Genomic DNA, 17,412 nt, shown 5'->3' with positions numbered 1-17,412 from the left:
TTAAAAATGAGTTTTGAACAGCTTGAGGGGTGTAGTTTGCAAAATGGGGTAATTTATGGGTGGTTTCTGTTATGTAAGCCCCTTAAAGTGACTTCAGAAGTGACTTGGTCCTTTGAAAAGTGGGTTTTGCTGTAAATGTGAAAAATTGCGCATAAAACTATAAGCCCTATTACGTCGTAAAACAATAAGGTTTCATTTTCAAAATGATGCCAATATGAAGTAAACATGTGGGGAGTGTAAATTAATAACTATTATGGGGGGTATCAGTATTTTTGTAAAAAGCAGAGAATTTCAAAGTTAAAAAATTGCCGATTTTTCCAAAATTTCCGAATATTTAGCATTTTTTTATATAGAAAGGTAAAATATATTGACTCCCATTTAGCACTGACGTGAAGTACAATATGTCACGAGAAAACAATCTCAGAATGGCTTGGATAGGTGAAAGCGTTCCAAAGTTATTAGCCCATGAAGTGGCACAGGTCAGATTGGCTTAGGCACTTGGGTACAAATAGGCCTAGGGCTGAAGGGGTTAATAAGCTACGTATATGTAAGGGCTATCATATCAAAAAATAAACTACAGACATGCATCTACCTAAAAATACCAAAGAGAATTAGTCACTCCGCTTGGTACCGATATCGTCAAATTTGGTTCTTGGCTCATGGACTAAATGCTTTAACTCAGCTACATCTGGTGAGTGCAATCCTATGGATTAACCTTTTAACCTTCTCAGATAAGACACTATTTGAGCTCTTTCCTTCAACAGTTTTCATAGGTTTTGAGTGTGTGATAATTCCTTACCTTCATCCTACTTTGGTTTAACTCCATCCTCCAAATTCACTCCTTGGTGCATTCCTCTGTTGTATGTGTGTATATTTGTATGTTTGTTTGCTTTTGTTGTTTTCATTTCCCCTGCTCCTATTACCTTGTTAGTCTGGTTGGTGCATTACTGTACACTAGTACTCCCCTCTTCCCTGGGTGGGGGAAGGGTATAGACTGAGACTGAGGGTGGATTCCGGAGCTAAGGCAAGGTACGTGGCCTTGGCATCTGCACCATCAGAAGTAATCCGGGAAACAGAGCAAGCTACAGTGCCCCTATTAGGGAAAGGACACCCGACAACAGATTTGTGACATTAGCTCTGACCAAAAATGTTTTTTTTATCCAGTATGGATCCTATCACTGCTCTGACAGGGAAACTACAGCAGCTCAGCCTGGAGGTGACAGAACTATGCATTGTCGTTTTGCAGCAACCTACCACATCAGGTTTGGGGACCATGACTACCAGGCAACCCTTAGTGGAGCCCAAGATCTCTTTGCCTGACAGGTTCTCTGGGGAGCGTGATAAGTTTGTTGTTTTCAGGGAGGCCTGTAAACTATACTTTAGGTAATGTCTTTGTTCCTCAGGAACCGAGGAGCAAAGGGTGGGGATAATAATCTCACTCCTTCAGGGTGACCCCCAAGCATGGGCATTCTCTCTCCTGTCTGACTCCCAGTCGCTCCAGATGGTGGAATAATTTTTTCTAGCGCTGGGTAATGTATACGACCCCAACCGCGTCTCCCTGGCTGAGTCCACATTACGTCATTTTCAGGGAGACTGGCTGGCGGAGTAGTATTGCTCCGAGTTTTGGAGGTGGTCCACTGACACTAAGTGGAATGACCCGGCTCTCCGTAGCCAGTTCTGTGAAAGGCTCTCAGTATGAGACTCCAGTTTCCCTTGAGGCGGCTATGTCGCTGGCTATTCGGGTGGATCGCCATTTTCGCCAGAGACATAAAGAGACACCCCAATGTGCGGGAGTTCCGGGGCCAAGGGGAACCTGGTCTGAGTTATCTGAGGAGCCCATGCATTTATGTGGGGTAACTCGTTCTAGAAAGCAGTTTGTTGTTTGATGCAAAGGGGGAGTATGTTTTTACTGTGGTAGAAAAGGCCATTTCATGGGCATGTGTCCTTCCCTATTTAACAGTAAACTGCTGCCGGAAAACTAAGGAGCCCGGGTTGCGGGGAGGTTAGCAACCCGGCTGTACATATCTCCTCCGTGGGTAGGACACAATATTTTCTGTCGGCTGAAATCCATCTGGGCAACAATAAGGTGGTTATTTATACATTTCTTCACAGTGGGGCGGGGTTTAACTTGATCGACCCTAGATTCGTCCTAGTCCAGGGCCTCAAACCACATTCACTGTCCAGAACTTTACCCATAATCTCCATATACTCCACACCCTTGAGACAGGGGTATTTTACTCAAGCCGTCGGAGGGTTATATCTACAGGTAGGGGCCCATGCACTCAGAAGGTGTTGACTTATGTGCTAGAGGGTCTGCCCTCTCCTGTGGTTCTTGGACTTCTTTGGTTCACTCTGCACAACGCTGGGGTAGATTGGCAGACTCAGGAGGTGGTAAAGTGGAGTGAGTATTGTCAAGGACACTGCTTGGGCACCCGGCGTGCAAGTGTGGATACCCAGTCTGTGCCTAACTACCTGTGTGACTTTGGGCATGTATTCTTAGAGCAGGGGTGCCAAGATCTTCCTCCCCATCATCTTTATGACTCCGCCGTTAATCTTGTCCCTGGTGCCAAGCTGCCAAAGAGCAGACTATATAATATCTCTTGCCCAGAGAGACAGGCTATGAAGGGCTATATTGCAAACTTTGGCAAAGGCTCATATCAGACCATTCTCATCCCCCATTGCTGCGGGGTTTTCCTTTGTAAAGAAGATAGACTAGGGGGTTACGCCCCTGCCTAGATGTCCACGAACTCAATCAGATCACGGTCTGAGATCGGTATCTGCTCCCTCTCATCCTGGACCTCTTTAGTCAGATTGTAGGAGCAAAATGGTTTTCTAAACTGGATCTTAGGGGGCGTATAATCTCATTCATATTAAAGAGGGGGATGAGTGGAAAACAGCTTTCAATATGCCTGAGTGACACTATGAGAACCTTGTGATGCCATTAGGATTGACGAATGCTCCCACCGTCTGTTAGAACTTTGTAAATTACATCTTTAGTCACCTGGTAGGTAGATTTGTTGTAATCTATCTTGATGACATATTCAGTTATTCACCTGACCTTGAGTCACAGCAGGTACATGTCAGGCAGGTCTTACAGATACTCAGAGACAATAAATTATTTGTCAAATCTGAGAAATGTATGTTCTCGGTTGAGGAGATCCCTTTTCTAGGATATGTGTTATCGTCCACTGGTTTCTCCATGGATCTGGCGAAAGTCCAGGTGGTACTGCATTTGGATCGTTCTGAGGATTTGAAGGCATTACAAAGGTATTTGGGTTTCGCCAACAACTACCATAAGTTCATCAAAAACGTTTCGGTAGTGGTCAAACCTCTGACAGATATAACCAGGATGGGACAGACCTTTCCAAGTGGTCCAGTCAGGCCAGGGAGGCATTCAATAACTTGAAGGAGTGTTTTGCATCTGCGCCTAATCTCATACAGCCTGACGTCACTTAGTCTTCTATTGTAGAAGTTGACGTGTCTGAAGTGGGAGTGGGCGCTGTATTGTCGCAGGGTGATTCTCCTGGTAAATTGGCATCCATTTGCATACTTTTCTAAAAAAAACTGCCATCTGCGGATAGAAATTATGACATTGTTTCATGGGGTGACGATAATTGTGAACCGATTCCTATACTACAAAAAGGGGTGGTTATTATGTCTATATGCTGCGATCATGAAAAAGAAGTTGTTTATGCTCAGGGGTAAGCCCCTGCAGCCTGTCCGTTAGTTAAACTGTTTGGGCCTGTGAAATTCCTTCTCAAAGTTCTTAGTGAACATCATGATTTGGTCTTGGCATCCCAGTAATAAAGCCACCACAGATCTTCTATTTTAACTTTTTGGTGGTCAGTAGTGTTGAGCATTCCGATACCGCAAGTATCGGGTATCGGCCGATACTTGCGGTATCGGAATTCCGATACCGGGATTCCGATACTTGGCGCGTATCGGATACCGGAATCGGAAGTTCCATGATTCAAAATTCAGAAATTCAGCCAATGAGAAAGATTCCAAGTGTGGGCACATCCTGTTTAGCATGGAGGGCATGAAACTACTGGCAAGGCTGTGATTGGCTGCTTAAATGATGTCATGATGCAGTTTAAAAGTCGCTGGCGCCATTTTGCGATCACTCTGCTGTGAATTCAGTTAGTGACAGGACGCTGTTTGCTGACTGAGGGACAGTTTAGAGATAGCGATTTGCTTCTTTGTGCTTTCCAAAGGCTAATTTAGCAACCGCTGTGTTCACCTACTAATCACCTTCCTTTTGCCTTGTAGCGCTGTTTTCACAGCGATCTGCAAGGTCTCTCTGTGTGTGTGTGTGAGTGCAGCCCACTCTCTAGTCTGAGTGCAGCCACATAGGCCATCCATAGCTGGTTGTATTCAGTTCAGGGAGGGTGGTTCATTGCCTCATACTGTCCTTTTTTTTTTTTTTTTTGAAGTAGTGCAGGCTGCTGCACATTTTTTCCAAAAATTCCTATTAGTGTCTTTCCACCCGTCTCCAGCTAATTTGTGGAAAAACACTACATAGGATAAAGTAGAGGAGGGTTTTTGGGCCTTGCAGCGCCGTTTACGGCTGTCTGCACGGTCTCCGTGTGACTGCAGCTCGCCCTGTAGTCTGTGAGCAGCCGTAGCTTGGTTGTCTCCAGCTCAGGGTTGTTCACTGCGTCATACCGCCAAATCAATTTTCATTTTGTTTTCAAGTAGTGTAGTCTGCTGCTAATTAATTTAAAAAAATCCTATTAGTGTCTTTCCACCCGTCTCCAGCTAATTTGTGGAAAAACACTACATAGGATAAAGTAGAGGAGGGTTTTTGGGCCTTGCAGCGCCGTTTACGGCTGTCTGCACGGTCTCCGTGTGACTGCAGCTCGCCCTGTAGTCTGTGAGCAGCCGTAGCTTGGTTGTCTCCAGCTCAGGGTTCACTGCGTCATACCGCCAAATCAATTTTCATTTTGTTTTCAAGTAGTGTAGTCTGCTGCTAATTAATTTAAAAAAATCCTATTAGTGTCTTTCCACCCGTCTCCAGCTAATTTGTGGAAAAACACTACATAGGATAAAGTAGAGGAGGGTTTTTGGGCCTTGCAGCGCCGTTTACGTCTGTCTGCACGGTCTCCGTGTGACTGCAGCTCTATCCGTTGTCAGTTCAGCCCCAAAAAAATAAATAAATAATAAAGTTCACCAAACACACCAGTTAGGCTACGTTCACACTAGCGTTGTGCGCCGTTGCGTCGGCGACGCAACGCACAACGCACGCAAAAACGCGTCAAAACGCACGCAAAAACGCTGCGTTTTGCGACGCATGCGTCGGTTTTTGCCGAAAATCGGACGCAAGAAAAATGCAACTTGTTGCGTTTTCTTGGTCCGACGCTTGCGTCAAAAAAGACGCATGTGTCGCACAACGCAACAAAAAAAACGCATGCGTCCCCCATGTTAAGTATAGGGGCGCATGACGCATGCGTCGCCGCTGCGTCACCGACGCAAACCCGACGCACATTAGCTTAACGCTAATGTGAACGTAGCCTTACACCACTTTACATTTGTGTAGGCCACATTAGCTCATATTCAAGTCTAGTCCACACTTTAGAAAATTAGTGTGTCTTATACCTGTTAGGAGGAGTTGCTCAGGAATAAGCACACAAAGCCGTTAGTACTTTTCTGCTTATCTTTATCAGTCAACCAAGATGAAGAAGGCAGTGAGTAAGGCACGTGGGCGTGGGCGTGGGCGCGGAGCAGGGAGGGGACGTGGGGATTCTGTGCCTGCTGCGGGCACCGGTGAGTCATCAGCACCCACTTTCACAAGGGAACAGTCGTTCATGCGCAGCTTTGTCGCCGAGCGCCGTACACCGCTGCTGCGTCAAGACCAAATTGAAGCCGTTGTGGGATGGATGGCAGCTAATGCATCAACTTCCATTAGTGCCACATCCTCTCAGACACAGAGCACTGGAGAGCAGCCATCTGTCTCTTCACCACCTGCAAAATTGCCCAGGCAGACAGAGATCCCAGGACAGGAGCAGTCTCTACTTCTGTTCTCTGAATCATCTCTTGGCTTGGAAACAGGGGGCCAGCCAAGCAGCATTGGAGAAATGGAAGAAGAGGCAGGGTGCAGTGATGCCCAACCGCTTTTTCTGTCTTCCTCTGAAGAGGCGGGTGGGCCAGTGGCTCCGGTCACCACCTCGCAGGCCGCATCAGCTGATGATGACACTCAGGTGCCACTTACTGGTGCGTGCTCTGCTGCTGAGACTACCCAGGAGGAGCAGTTGGGGGCAGAGGGTAGTGTAGATGATGAGGTCCTTGACCCATCTTGGCGTCAGGGACAGGAAGGTGGTGGGAGCAGCTCTGAGGAAGAGATTCCCCGTACGGCCCAAAGAGGGAGAGGGAGGGGGAAGACTGCGGATCCTGCAGCCTCCGCTTTGGCACCCGTAAGGAGCATGTCTCTTCCAAAAGTCAAAAGGGGGGCTCCCAAGACTTGCAGTGCCTGGTCCTTTTTTGACACAGTTGCAGATGACATTTGCTATGTCAGATGCAAGGTGTGTCATCAAAAAATCAAAAGAGGTCAAAAAGTCGCCAACCTCAATACCTCCAACATGTGGAAACATGTGCGCAACAGGCACCCGGCGGAGTTAGACAAACACACTGAAGAGCTAGGCCAACCAACAGCGGCAGCTACCACCTCTTCAGCTCGTGTTGCCTCTTCCTCTAGCTCACACGCAGCTGGTTCGGCTTCCTCCCAGGATCGCCGTGGAAGAACCTCTGGCCCTGTTGTCCAGAGACCCGCTGTCATTCCACCCGCAGCACCACTTTCCCAGTCAACCACACACTCCCAGCCCAGTCTACAGCCATCGGTAGTACAGGCATGGGAGAAAAGGCGGCCTTTCTCGTCAAACCACCCACGAGCACAGGCTCTGACTGCAGGCATTGCCAAACTTCTGTCACTGGAAATGCTGTCATTCAGGCTGGTGGAGACTGACAGCTTCCGTGACTTGATGTCATTGGCAGTCCCACAGTACAGTGTGCCCAGCCGCTTTTACTTCAGCAGGCAAGCCGTCCCTGCCCTGCACAAGCATGTTGAGGGACACATAAAACACGCGCTACTGAACGCCGTCAGTAGCAAGGTCCACCTCACCACCGATGCGTGGACCAGTCAACATGGACAGGGGCGATACCTTTCCCTCACTGCCCATTGGGTTAATGTAGTTGAGCCGGGTACAGACCGTGCGAGTGGCGCAGGACGTGTCCTGCCCACTCCAAGGATTGCAGGAATCCATTCTGTACGCATTGACTCCTCCTCTTACACCAGTTCCTCAGAATCATCGCTGCAGGAGCCGTCACAGTCCACCTCCACATGGACCCGTGATGAACGTGTACCTGTTACGACCGACATGAGCACAGCCGTGGCCAAACGTCAACAGGCCGTCTTGAAATTAATTTTTTTGGGGAATCGTAGCCACACAGCGCAGGAGCTCTGGAATGCCATCAAGCAGGAGAGCGATGTGTGGTTTGAGCCAGCGAATCTCCAGCCAGGCATGGTAGTGTGTGATAATGGCCGAAATCTGGTGGCAGCCCTGGGCCTCGGCAACCTCACTCACATCCCATGTCTGGCACATGTGCTCAATTTGGTCGTGCAGAGTTTTTTGAGGGACTATCCGGATCTTGATGCACTGCTGCACAAGGTCCGCCTAGAGTGTGCTCACTTGCGGCGTTCCAGCACGGCAAAAGCGCGCATTGCGGCTCTGCAGCGCCGACACCGCCTGCCGGAACATCGCATCATATGTGACCTACCTACCAGGTGGAATTCCACGTTACATATGTTGGAGCGGTTGTGTGAGCAGCAGCAAGCTGTAATGGAGTACCAGCTGTATCAGGCGCAAAAAAGTCGCAGTCAGCGCCGTACAGACTTCACAACCACAGAGTGGGCCACTATGAAGGATGTCTGCCAGGTTTTGCGTCCCTTTGATTATTCCACGCGGATGGCGAGTGCAGATGATGCACTAGTCAGCATGACTGTCCCCCTTATCTGCCTGCTTGAAAAATCACTGCAAGCGCTAAGGGATGATGTTGTGGAAGAGGTGGAGGATGAGGATTCACCACTTCCATCATCTTCTGGACAGTCAGCGCCACGTGGTTCCTCACAAACGCGTAGGCAGGGGACAGTTTGTGAGGAGGATGAGGAGGAGTCAATGGAGGAGGAAGACATCCGTCCAGAGGAGGGAGTTCCCGAATTGTCCAGTACTCAGTGTGTACAGCGAGGGTGGGGTGATGACGAGCGGGCAGAGATCACGCCTCCAGCTGGGGACAGCGTTTCTTCGGCAGTTGGCAGTCTGCAGCACATGGTGGATTACATGCTGCAGTGCCTGAGAAACGACCGCCGCATCGACCACATTCTCAACATGTCTGATTATTGGGTGTTCACCCTCCTCGATCCTCGCTACCGGGACAACGTAGAAAGCCTCATCACACCGTTGAACCGGGAGCGAAAAATGCGGGAGTACCAAGACACACTGGTCAGTTCCATCATCTTCTCCATTCCAACTGAGAGAAGTGCTGCTACTGCATTCCAAAGCAGCTCAGTGCGTCCAGGCAGTGGTGGAGGCTCTGCACAAAGAGGGAGCAGAAGCAGTGCCTCTGCCCAAGGCAAGACCAGTATGGCCCAACTGTGGCACAGTTTTGTGTGCCCCCCACAAAAGTCTACACCATCACAGACGGCTCCAGTCAGCAGGAGGCAACGGTTCCGTCAGATGGTGACAGACTACATGTCTTGCCCTCTTGCTGTACTCCCAGACGGCTCTTCCCCTTTCAAGTTTTGGGTCTCAAAGCTGGATACATGGCCAGAGCTAAGCCAGTATGCATTGGAGGTGCTGTCTTGCCCTGCGGCCAGTGTATTATCGGAACGTGTCTTTAGTGCTGCAGGTGGTGTACTAACTGACCGTCGCATGCGACTATCCTCCGATAACGTTGACCGGCTTACTTTCCTGAAAATGAACAAGGCCTGGATCTCGCAGGAATTTGCCACTCCTCCTCCTGATTAAATAATTAGGTCACTGTATACGTTATCCAGGTCTCCTGTTGTGTTCATCTTTCTACCACCTGAACTTAAATTCCTGGGCTCCAACACCGCCAGTTGAGGCTCAGACGTGCCGTCTGCACAGTCAAAACATACGACCCAGTGTTATTGGGTTTCAGTAACGTCAGCTGATCCCCAGCTGTGTAGCCGGCAATGTGTCATGCGACCGCCACGCTGACACAACAACTGAAATGTAAGGGAATCTGTCCCCCCCCCCCCCCAAGGCGTTTGTTACTGAAAGAGCCACCTTGTGCAGCAGTAATGCTGCACAAGGAAAAAGGTAGCTATTTTGGTTTTGCTCCTTGCACACGCAAAACTTAACACTTATAAAATGTGTCCACTGATACCGTAAAACCGTCCCGGAGGTGGGACTTTCCTTCGTAATATGACGCAGCACAGCCGTCATTCCTACCCCCCCGGCGCCGCGCCCCGGCTCCTCAGCGTTGTTTGATTCCGTCCCGGAGCCTGCGCTGTTATGTTATCCCGTGGCCAGGCACACTTAGCGCTGCCCGTCTTCTGGCATCATTTGGTGTCAGGCTGGCTGCGCCTGTGCGGCCACGCTGGCCGAGAGCCCGCCTCGCAGTGTCTTCTGATTTAATCCCACTGGGGGCCTGGGATCTATGGACATGCGCAGTGCATATCTGAACCTCCACCTCTCACTCATCTCCCTATGGCTTCTTCAGACTGTTCGGTGTCAGCTGGTCCCTAATAGCATGCCACGGCCGTGACACCGCACAGTCTGGAAAAGAAGCCGTAGGGAGGGGAGTGAGAGGCGAGGATATGCACTGCGCATGGCCATGGATCCCAGGCCCCCAGTGGGATTACATCAGAAGACACTGCGAGGCGGGCTCTCGGCCAGCGCGGCCGCACAGGCGCAGCCAGCCTGACACCAAATGATGTCAGAAGATGGGCAGCGCTAAGTGTGCCTGGCCACGGGATAACATAACAGCGCAGGCTCCGGGACGGAATCAAACAACGCTGAGGAGCCGGGGCACGGCGGCGGGGGGGTAGTAATGATGGCTGTGCTGCGTCATATTACGAAGGAAAGTCCCACCTCCGGGACGGTTTCACGGCTTCAGGGGACACATTTTATAAGTGTTTAGTTCTGTGTTTGCAAGGAGCATGATGAAAAGAGCCACCTTTTCCTTTTGCATCTTTTGTGCTGCACAAGCTGGCTCTTTCAGCTACAAACGCCTTGGGGGGGGGGTTAAAGGTTCCCTTTCGACTTTCTCAGGCTTCGGCCTACATTGTGTTCCTCTGCTTTTCCACCTGCCCCTGGGCTCCAACACCGCTAGTTGCCGTCCAGAAGTGCTGTACGCACAGTCAACAGTCGCTCCTCTGTTATTGGGGTTCAGTAACGTCAGCTGTTCCCCTGCTGTGTGTGTGGCAATCCCTCCTACCTCCTCCAACCTCCTCCTCCTCCACCTGTCCCTGGGCTCCAACACCGCCAGTTGCCGTCCAGAAGTGCTGTACGCACAGTCAACAGTCCCTCCTCTGTTATTGGGGTTCAGTAACGTCAGCTGTTCCCCTGCTGTGTGTGTGGCAATCCCTCCTACCTCCTCCAACCTCCTCCTCCTCCACCTGTCCCTGGGCTCCAACACCGCCAGTTGCCGTCCAGAAGTGCTGTACGCACAGTCAACAGTCCCTCCTCTGTTATTGGGGTTCAGTAACGTCAGCTGTTCCCCTGCTGTGTGTGTGGCAATCCCTCCTACCTCCTCCAACCTCCTCCAACCTCCTCCTCCTCCACCTGTCCCTGGGCTCCAACACCGCCAGTTGCCGTCCAGAAGTGCTGTACGCACAGTCAACAGTCCCTCCTCTGTTATTGGGGTTCAGTAACGTCAGCTGTTCCCCTGCTGTGTGTGTGGCAATCCCTCCTACCTCCTCCAACCTCCTCCAACCTCCTCCTCCTCCACCTGTCCCTGGGCTCCAACACCGCCAGTTGCCGTCCAGAAGTGCTGTACGCACAGTCAACAGTCCCTCCTCTGTTATTGGGGTTCAGTAACGTCAGCTGTTCCCCTGCTGTGTGTGTGGCAATCCCTCCTACCTCCTCCAACCTCCTCCTCCTCCACCTGTCCCTGGGCTCCAACACCGCCAGTTGCCGTCCAGAAGTGCTGTACGCACAGTCAACAGTCCCTCCTCTGTTATTGGGGTTCAGTAACGTCAGCTGTTCCCCTGCTGTGTGTGTGGCAATCCCTCCTACCTCCTCCAACCTCCTCCTCCTCCACCTGTCCCTGGGCTCCAACACCGCCAGTTGCCGTCCAGAAGTGCTGTACGCACAGTCAACAGTCCCTCCTCTGTTATTGGGGTTCAGTAACGTCAGCTGTTCCCCTGCTGTGTGTGTGGCAATCCCTCCTACCTCCTCCAACCTCCTCCAACCTCCTCCTCCTCCACCTGTCCCTGGGCTCCAACACCGCCAGTTGCCGTCCAGAAGTGCTGTACGCACAGTCAACAGTCCCTCCTCTGTTATTGGGGTTCAGTAACGTCAGCTGTTCCCCTGCTGTGTGTGTGGCAATCCCTCCTACCTCCTCCAACCTCCTCCAACCTCCTCCTCCTCCACCTGTCCCTGGGCTCCAACACCGCTAGTTGTTGCCTGGTAGTGCTGTACGCACAGTCCCAACAGTCCCTCCTCTGTTATTGGGGTTCAGTAACGTCAGCTGTTCCCCTGCTGTGTGTGTGGCAATCCCTCCTACCTCCTCCAACCTCCTCCTCCTCCACCTGTCCCTGGGCTCCAACACCGCCAGTTGCCGTCCAGAAGTGCTGTACGCACAGTCAACAGTCCCTCCTCTGTTATTGGGGTTCAGTAACGTCAGCTGTTCCCCTGCTGTGTGTGTGGCAATCCCTCCTACCTCCTCCAACCTCCTCCTCCTCCACCTGTCCCTGGGCTCCAACACCGCCAGTTGCCGTCCAGAAGTGCTGTACGCACAGTCAACAGTCCCTCCTCTGTTATTGGGGTTCAGTAACGTCAGCTGTTCCCCTGCTGTGTGTGTGGCAATCCCTCCTATCTCCTCCACCTCCTCCTCCACCTGTCCCTGGGCTCCAACACCGCTAGTTGTTGCCTGGTAGTGCTGTACGCACAGTCCCAACAGTCCCTCCTCTGTTATTGGCTTTCAGTAACGTCAGCTGTTCCCCTGCTGTGTGTGTGGCAATCCCTCCTACCTCCTCCAACCTCCTCCAACCTCCTCCTCCTCCACCTGTCCCTGGGCTCCAACACCGCCAGTTGCCGTCCAGAAGTGCTGTACGCACAGTCAACAGTCCCTCCTCTGTTATTGGGGTTCAGTAACGTCAGCTGTTCCCCTGCTGTGTGTGTGGCAATCCCTCCTACCTCCTCCAACCTCCTCCAACCACCTCCTCCTCCACCTGTCCCTGGGCTCCAACACCGCTAGTTGTTGCCTGGTAGTGCTGTACGCACAGTCCCAACAGTCCCTCCTCTGTTATTGGGGTTCAGTAACGTCAGCTGTTCCCCTGCTGTGTGTGTGGCAATCCCTCCTACCTCCTCCAACCTCCTCCTCCTCCACCTGTCCCTGGGCTCCAACACCGCCAGTTGCCGTCCAGAAGTGCTGTACGCACAGTCAACAGTCCCTCCTCTGTTATTGGGGTTCAGTAACGTCAGCTGTTCCCCTGCTGTGTGTGTGGCAATCCCTCCTACCTCCTCCAACCTCCTCCTCCTCCACCTGTCCCTGGGCTCCAACACCGCCAGTTGCCGTCCAGAAGTGCTGTACGCACAGTCAACAGTCCCTCCTCTGTTATTGGGGTTCAGTAACGTCAGCTGTTCCCCTGCTGTGTGTGTGGCAATCCCTCCTACCTCCTCCAACCTCCTCCAACCTCCTCCTCCTCCACCTGTCCCTGGGCTCCAACACCGCCAGTTGCCGTCCAGAAGTGCTGTACGCACAGTCAACAGTCCCTCCTCTGTTATTGGGGTTCAGTAACGTCAGCTGTTCCCCTGCTGTGTGTGTGGCAATCCCTCCTACCTCCTCCAACCTCCTCCAACCTCCTCCTCCTCCACGTGTCCCTGGGCTCCAACACCGCTAGTTGCCGTCCAGAAGTGCTGTACGCACAGAGCCAAACACCTCGCCAATGTGTTAGTGGGGTTCAGCACCGCCAGCTGTTCCCCTGCTGTGTATACGGCAACGTGTACTGCGACCGCCACGCAGACACAACAAGTTAAATGTAAGGGAACCTGACCCCCCCCCCCCCCCCAGGCGTTTGTTACTGAAGGAGCCACCTTGTGCAGCAGTAATGATGCAAAGGGAAAAAGTGCCTCTTTTCGTGATGCTCCTTGCACATGCTGAACCTAACACTTATGAAATGTGTCCCCACACAGCGTTAAACCGTCCGGTAGGTGGAACTTTCCTTTGTCGTGTGACGCAGCACAGCCATCATTTTTACCCCCCCGGCGCCGTGCGCCCCCTCCTCAGCGTTGTTTGAATCTGTCCCGGAGCCTGCGCTGTTAGGTTAGCCCTTGGCCATGCACACATGTTGCGCTGCCCGTCTTCTGACCTCATTTGGTGTCAGGCTGGCTGCGCCTGTGCGGGTGCGCTGGCCGAGATCCCGCCTCGCAGTGTCGTCTAATGTAATCCCACCGCGGGCCTGTGATCCGTGCCCGTGCGCAGTGCATATCCTCTCCTCTCACTCCCCTCCCTACGGCTTCTTCAGACTGTGCGATGTCAGCTGGTCCCTAATAGCATGCCACGGCCGTGACACCGCACAGTCTGAAAAAGCCGTAGGGAGGGGAGTGAGAGGAGAGGATATGCACTGCGCACGGGCACGGATCACAGGCCCGCGGTGGGATTACATTAGACGACACTGCGAGGCGGGATCTCGGCCAGCGCACCCGCACAGGCGCAGCCAGCCTGACACCAAATGAGGTCAGAAGACGGGCAGCGCAACATGTGTGCATGGCCAAGGGCTAACCTAACAGCGCAGGCTCCGGGACAGATTCAAACAACGCTGAGGAGGCGGCGCACGGCGCCAAGGGGGTAAAAATGATGGCTGTGCTGCGTCACACGACAAAGGAAAGTTCCACCTACCGGACGGTTTAACGCTGTGAGGAGACACATTTCATAAATGTTAGGTTCCGCATGTACAAGGACCATAATTAAAAGAGCTAAGTTTACCTTTTCCAGCATTAGTGCTGTACACAATGGCTCTTTCAGCTACAAACGCCTGGGGGGGGGGGGGTTAAAGGTTTCCTTTCAACTTGCTCGAGTGCAGGCTTCGGCCTACACTCCGCTCCCCCTGCTCCTCCTGCTGACCCTGGGCTCTAACACCGCCAGTTTTTGCCCAGATGTGCTAGCTGCACAGAGAAAAACACCAGCCAATGTGTCAGTGGGGTTCAGCACCGCCAGCTGTTCCCCTGCTGTGTAGCCGGCAACGTGTCCTGCAAAAGCCACGCAGACACAAGAACTGAAATTGAAGGGAACCTGTCCCCCCTCCCCCAGGTGTTTCTATGTTTTACAGCTACCTTGAACAGCAGTAATGCTGCATGTGTTCAAGGTGGCTCAGAAACTTATTCTCCTTGCCCATGTTGAAGTGAACACGTCTAAAATGTGTCCTCTGTGACCATTAAAACGTCCCTCAGGTGTGATTTGACTTTGTATTGACACACGCAACAAGCTCCTTGGTAACGCTGCCCGTCTTCTGGCATCATTGTTTGGCTGGCTGCGCCTCTGCGGCCGCCCTGACCCACACAACGCCCCTCGTTGTCTTATTTAATGGGACTGCGAGGGTGTGATTGATGGGCAGGATCAGTGCATCAGTTCGCCTGTCCCTCCTCTCCTTCCGCCTTCTTCGGACTGTGCGGCTTCATGGCCGTGGCATGCGATAAGGGATCAGATGACGCCGCACAGTCTGAAGCGGGTGTAAGGACCCGAGTGTGAGAGGCGAACATATGTGCTGCGCCAGGCCCTGAATCCCAGCCCCGCAGTGTTTTAACAATGTTAAGACACTGTGGGGCTGGGATTCATGGGCATCGCGAACCGCACCGGCCGACATTACATGATGCCAGAAGATGGGCAGCGCTAACGGCGCTAGGCCAGGGGATAACACGACAGCGCAGACTCCTGTACAGCAAATAACAACGCTCGGGAGGCTGCACCCAGCACCAAGGTGGGATTCTTGACACCTGTGCTGCGTCTCATTACAAAGGGAACTCTCGCCTCCATTACACAGTTTGACTGTATAAAGGGCTGAATGTTATACGTGTTCCATTCAGCGTGTGCAAGGAGAAAAATTACAAGAGCAACCTTTGACTTGCGCAGCACTGCTGCTGCATAAGCTGTGGCTCTTCTACTTTGTAACCCCTGAGGGGGGGTTAAAGGTGACTTTTGAAATCGGTTCAATTAGGCTTCGGCCTACACTCTGCTCCACCTGCAGAGCCCGGGCTCCAACAACGCTAGTTGCTGTCCGGAAGTGCTGGCTGCACAGAGCCAAACACCTCGCCAATGTGTCAGTGGGGTCCAGCACCGCCAGCTGTTCCCCTGCTGTGTAGCCGGCAACGTGTCCTGCAAAAGCCACGCAGACACAACAGACCCAAAGCTGCCGCCAGTGCAGGCTTCGGCCTACACTCCCCTCCCCCTGCTCCTCCTCCTCCTGCTCCTCCTCCTGCTGTCCCTGGGCTCTAACACACCGCCAGTTGGGGCCCAGATGTGCTAGCTGCACAGAGAAAAACACCAGCCAATGTGTCAGTGGGGTCCAGCACCGCCAGCTGTTCCCCTGCTGTGCAGCCGGCAACGTGTCCTGCAAAAGCCACGCAGACACAAGAACTGAAATTGAAGGGAACCTGTCCCCCCTCCCCCAGGCGTTTTTACGTTATCCAGCCACCTTGTACAGCGGTAATGCTGCATGTGTGCAAGGTGGCTCAGAAACGTATTCTCCTCGCACATGTGGAACTGAAAACACGTCTGAAATGTGTCCTCTGTGTGACCATTTAACCGTCCCGGTGGTGTGACTTTCCTTTGTAATGACACGCTGCAACCCCCTTGGTAGCGCTGCCCGTCTTCTGGCATCATTGTTTGGCTGCCTGCGCCTCTGCGGCCGCCCTGACCCACACAACGCCCCTCGGTGTCTTATTTATTGGGACTGCGAGGGTGTGATTCATGGGCAGGATCAGTGCATCAGTTCGCCTGTCCCTCCTCTCCTTCCGCCTTCTTCGGACTGTGCGGCTTCATGGCCGTGGCATGCGATAAGGGATCAGATGACGCCGCACAGTCTGAAGCGGGTGTAAGGACCCGAGTGTGAGAGGCCAACATATGTGCTGCGCCAGGCCCTGAATCCCAGCCCCGCAGTGTTTTAACAATGTTAAGACACTGCGGGGCTGGGATTCATGGGCATCGCGAACCGCACCGGCCGACATTACATGATGCCAGAAGATGGGCAGCGCTAACGGCGCTAGGCCAGGGGATAACACGACAGCGCAGACTCCTGTACAGCAAATAACAACGCTCGGGAGGCTGCACCCAGCACCAAGGTGGGATTCTTGACACCTGTGCTGCGTCTCATTACAAAGGGAACTCTCGCCTCCATTACACAGTTTGACTGTATAAAGGGCTGAATGTTATACGTGTTCCATTCAGCGTGTGCAAGGAGAAAAATTACAAGAGCAACCTTTGACTTGCGCAGCACTGCTGCTGCATAAGCTGTGGCTCTTCTACTTTGTAACCCCTGAGGGGGGGTTAAAGGTGACTTTTGAAATCGGTTCAATTAGGCTTCGGCCTACACTCTGCTCCACCTGCAGAGCCCGGGCTCCAACAACGCTAGTTGCTGTCCGGAAGTGCTGGCTGCACAGAGCCAAACACCTCGCCAATGTGTCAGTGGGGTCCAGCACCGCCAGCTGTTCCCCTGCTGTGTAGCCGGCAACGTGTCCTGCAAAAGCCACGCAGACACAACAGACCCAAAGCTGCCGCCAGTGCAGGCTTCGGCCTACACTCCCCTCCCCCTGCTCCTCCTCCTCCTGCTCCTCCTCCTGCTGTCCCTGGGCTCTAACACACCGCCAGTTGGGGCCCAGATGTGCTAGCTGCACAGAGAAAAACACCAGCCAATGTGTCAGTGGGGTCCAGCACCGCCAGCTGTTCCCCTGCTGTGCAGCCGGCAACGTGTCCTGCAAAAGCCACGCAGACACAAGAACTGAAATTGAAGGGAACCTGTCCCCCCTCCCCCAGGCGTTTTTACGTTATCCAGCCACCTTGTACAGCGGTAATGCTGCATGTGTGCAAGGTGGCTCAGAAACGTATTCTCCTCGCACATGTGGAACTGAAAACACGTCTGAAATGTGTCCTCTGTGTGACCATTTAACCGTCCCGGTGGTGTGACTTTCCTTTGTAATGACACGCTGCAACCCCCTTGGTAGCGCTGCCCGTCTTCTG

Source organism: Ranitomeya variabilis, chromosome 2, assembly GCF_051348905.1.
Source record: "Ranitomeya variabilis isolate aRanVar5 chromosome 2, aRanVar5.hap1, whole genome shotgun sequence".
In the NCBI taxonomy this organism is placed as follows: domain Eukaryota; kingdom Metazoa; phylum Chordata; class Amphibia; order Anura; family Dendrobatidae; genus Ranitomeya; species Ranitomeya variabilis.
Note: the sequence above shows the minus strand (reverse complement) of the source record.